At 38.1% G+C, this 4,820-nt stretch overlaps 1 long non-coding RNA gene across 1 annotated transcript; it reads left to right on the top strand.

Moving 5' to 3' along the window:
• Positions 1–566: 566 nt before the first annotated feature.
• Positions 567–2,400, top strand: LOC309473997. The gene is made up of 3 exons (XR_014197159.1): positions 567–754; positions 1,446–1,493; positions 1,634–2,400. It is a non-coding gene; the product is annotated as an uncharacterized lncRNA (long non-coding RNA).
• The last annotated feature ends 2,420 nt before the right edge of the window (positions 2,401–4,820 follow it).

Genomic DNA, 4,820 nt, shown 5'->3' with positions numbered 1-4,820 from the left:
AGGGGATTATATTTTGGATCCTGATTTGCTTCAGAGGGTTAAACATATTTATGAAGCTGTGCTAAAGAGTAAGTCTTTTTTTTTACAAATATGAAGCTCTGGATTAATCTGAAAACACTGGTAACCCTAAGGAACCCAAAGCAATGTGAACCCACAAGTATCATTATCTTTATTTTTCTATTGATGCAAAGTATGAGCATTACTTTCAGCCATAATAGGATAAAGCAGCATGTGATCACCCAATTGTTTTCTTTAGCAGTTAAGCCAAGTCAACAAGCTAGATAAAAAGTAGGCAGAAAATCTAGAATGCTCTGATCAGACATTAAGAGACAGCATTACCTTGACTAGGAACTCGATGACTATATTTGTTGATATAGACTGTAGATAATTAATTTTACTTTTTAATCATAGCATAACACACCTGTAATGTACAAATCAATCTTATTATATATACTAGCCTGTTATCATCACTCGCCCGCAGGTCCTCTTCCTTGTGGTTCAATAATTAGTCATAGGCTATATGGAATAAAGGGGCACTGAGATTAAGGCAAACCGTAAAATTTTTCTTGTGTGTGATGTTTGTCTTGTCTGCAAGTTCATTTTCAAAGACAGAAGAAGGCCACAAGTAGCACAGAAACTACAGCACCTCCAGAAGCCACTGAGACCAACGGCACTCCAGAAGCTACTGCCACTGAGACCACAGGCTCATCAAAAGCCACAAGACCCTGGGGCCAGAAAGCAAAAAAAAGACAAAGTGAAGTATATTTCCTTATTAGTCAGTAATGTTTTATTAGAACTGTGTTAATAAGTATGTTATCACAGAACTATGTTTTTTTAATATAGTACCAGTCAAAAGTTTGAACCCACCTACCCATCCAAGAGAATGGGAAAGCGTGTCCAAACTTTTGACCGATACTGTATATTCTAAATTAGTAATTTAGACTAGTAAATTAGTAAACTTACTGTATTTAAATATTAAGCATAGCGTCAGTTCTGGCAGGTCACATTAGTCAAGCTCGAATCAGCTGATCCACGTCTACCTATAGGAATACGACGCCTATATACAGTAACGCCTATTACTGTATACATGTATAAGCTCCTTCAGTATTATCAGCAGCTATCGCGTTTCTCAGGAGCCAATTACCCTCCTCCATCCCCAGCTCCACCTCTCGTCAGTCATTATAGCATTCTGATTACCCCTGAATCAGACTTAAATTCTCTTAATTATATTGTACATTCAAATGAATTAATGATATCTGCAATACTTTTATGTCTGCTCTTATGATTCTATGCTAGGCTGCATGGATGCGCTGGGAGTTCTTGCCCAGAACAGAACCATACCACCAATCCAAACTATATGCTAACTGTCAATCATATTTGACGATACAGGTCTTGACAGAAATAGTGTTTAATAAAATGTGGTATCTTGTATGTTTTTTATACAGATCCAGTCCAACAGAGGGTAGCCAGCAAGATGAAGCAAAAAAAAAAGTGTTAAGTACTCTATTTACATTTTCTCTATTTAAAATGATATGATGTATCAACTACACATTGATTCTGCCGTCACAGTTAGGTATTGTCTATACTGGTATATTGGTATACTTATTTCAATGTTATATTGACTGTCTTTCAGATGAGTGTCCAGAATGCTGTAGGAGAGTGAGGCAAAACAACTTTGACTACTCCAAGGTTTTGAAAAGAAGAGTGAGAGAGGTTTGTCTTTCTAAAGCCTTTTCAACTGTCTTGCTTTATATCAATGTACTTGCATTCACTCATTATTAATATTTAAATCCTTTTTGATTCTACAATGAATAAGGCCCTGTGTCCACGAAAGCGTTTTTTCACGCGACTGGCATATTTTTCCAATAGTTTTCAGTGGGAGCGCCGCTGAGTGTCTTTTTCACGCTGATGCACTGAGCATTCGTCGTTTTTTACCGGTCGCCAAGAGTTGAAGAATGTTCAACTTTGGGTAAAATGCAGCGCTCATCACTGTCACTTTTTACCCAGCTGTCCAATCACAGTGGAGGAGGGGCGGGACTATCTTGAAAATACATTCGCCAAAGAGGGACATACCTGGAAATTCAAGCTTCGCCTTTTGCGTTTTACACTCAGTGACACTTTACCGGTCGCCAAGAGTTGAAGAATGTTCAACTTTGGGTAAAATGCAGTGCTCATCACTGTCACTTTTTACTCAGCCGTCCAATCACAGTGGAGGAGGGGCGGGACTAATAACACACAACCGCCACACTCTGCTCGTACAAAGTAAACAGATGACAACAACAAGCATAATAATTAAACAAAATAGTTTTAAACTAGAGCCAGAGCAAATACTTTATAATCTATCGACATTTTTATATAGAAACAACACAGAAACAAACAATCTGTGAAATGAGATACTAGTAACACTTTCGCGAATATTCCGTATAATAACAACAAGCAAAGCATCTCTACTGAAAAAAAAAAAGCCAAACGCTCTCAAGCACTCACAGCTAGGCGTTATCAGCTGGCTAAAAACGGTTTGGTGGACACACAGCCTTAGCCTGACTACGTCAGACTTCGTACTTCCGCTCAATTTCAGTTCGCTTCTGTACTCAGTCTGAGATAGCGACCGTTTTCCCTGTTTTCCTCCGGCCTCAAAACAGCCGGCCAATCAACGAACAGAGGGCGGGCTGAGAGCCGTGACGTAGACGCTGATTGTACCGTGGATGCGTAGATTTACTTCACATAATCTGCAAAAGTCGTTCACAGCCATGTTCACTCCGGTATTTCGCTCGATGGTTTTGTTTTCGCATCATACATGTGTTTGCAACACGGTCTCACCCCTATTCGTCACATACTGCCGTTTGGTCATTTTCCCCTCACGTACCAAAGGCCGACGTTGAGGGTACCCCCTATTCGTCGCTTGACAACGGAGAGGGTCATCCGATAGATTTGAGTGCAAATCCCTCATCTTTGAATTTTGAAGAAATGGGGTTACCCATCCAGCGGTTTGCCTGCGCTGGAAAGTATGGTTTTAGGCGACTGATTTTATGCTGCAAATGTGTATTTTGCAGTAGCGTGCGGCGCATATTGTTACAATCATTCATTGGTGCGGTGAGCATACATTTTCGTGGGGCAGAAACCCTTGTCTGAATCGGTATAACGACTTTTCCTTTCTCTTTTTTATATAATTTTGGGTTACATTAAAATTACATAATTACAGGACTTTATATTTGCTGTATGCTTAACACATGCCTTAATTTAGGTGGGATATTTTATAATTGTAGATCACATAGTTTGATCATTTCCCCCTCACGTCCATAAGCCGACGTTGAGGGTAGCTACCCCCATTCGTCGCTTGACAACGGAGAGGGTCGTCCGATATTTGAATGCAAATCCCTCATCTTTGGATTTTGACGAAATGGGGGTTATCCATCCAGCTGGAAAGTATGGTTTCAGGCGATTAATTATGCTGCAAATGTGCATTTTACAGTAGCGTGCGGCGCATATACTGTTACAATCATTGGCGCGGTGACCATACATTTTCGTAGGGCAGAAACCCTTGACTAAATCGGTATCACGACTTTTTTCTCTCTCTCTCTTTTTTTTTTTTTTATATATAATTTTGGCCTACATTAAAACGACATAATTGCAGGACTGCATATTTGCTGTAGGCTTAAAACATGCCTTAATTTAGGTGGGATATTTTGCCGATGGTATTTCAATTTGCAATTGCTTATACTATAGTGAGCCTACAACTTTGCTTTTTTTTTTGCGACAAAAAAATAAAATAAACAATATTCGCCTACTTTTATAGAACTTTCATCTCAATACTGATTATGATGTTGTAATAAATTAAATAGCCTACTGCAGAAATGTTTATATTGCTTAATATGGACATATCCTTTGGCAAAGTGATGGATGCATTCTGGGAAGTGGTGTGTTTAAATGTAATGGCTACATATACCCGTGTTTCCTTCACTTAGACATTTATGCTGACCCTTTAAAATTATATTAAAAAATATTATAAAAAAATATTAAGACTGTACTTTTTAATTATGATTGATATTTTGGCGCAATTTTGTGCAACACGTCACTGTGTGCGACCATCGCAGAAACCATTGCCCAGCGCGATTCCACCACGGTAAGTCGCTTACAACAGTCTCATAAGAAAGAGAAATGAATAAGCATTTATACGTCCAAAAGTAATACAATTACAAGTTTATAAAAAAAAAAAAACATGTTGTAGGCCTATATATATATCAGGGTACCGTCGTCGGTGTATGAATGAGTGAATGAATGGGTGAATGTGAGGCAATCTGTAAAGCGCTTTGGTGGCAATGAGTCTGTTGCAAGCGCCTATATAGTCCATTTTGTGTGGAAATAAACTCTTAATTTTATTTTGGACGTGTAAATGCTTATTGAGGGATTATTGGGGATATATATATATATATATATATATAGTTTAAGTCTGGCAAGGCAAAGTTTATACAAGTATCCTGATCATGTTATTCCTGTTTGTTTATCCAAACACAAGGATGTGTTCAAAATATCATGAACCCTAGCTCACACAAAAACTTATTTTTAAAGTCAAGTCAAGTCAAGTCAAGTTTATTTGTATAGCGCTTTTCACAATACAGATTGCATCAAAGCAGCTTCACAGTATTAAATTAAAATAATACAACAAAGTTTGTTTCAAGAGGAATTTATTGATTGATAAAATTAAATTAAATATCCCCAAAATATCCCCAACTGAGCAAGCCAAAGGCAACAGTGGCAAGGAACCGAAAAACTCCATCAAGTGACCTAATGGTGTCCTAAAACTCCATCAGGTGCCTTAA

Source organism: Leuciscus leuciscus (genome assembly GCF_965113295.1).
Source record: "Leuciscus leuciscus genome assembly, chromosome: 1".
NCBI classification, from domain to species: Eukaryota; Metazoa; Chordata; class Actinopteri; order Cypriniformes; family Leuciscidae; genus Leuciscus; species Leuciscus leuciscus.
The sequence above is the reverse complement of the archived record's forward strand: the minus strand, read 5'-3'. Positions and strand labels throughout refer to the sequence as shown.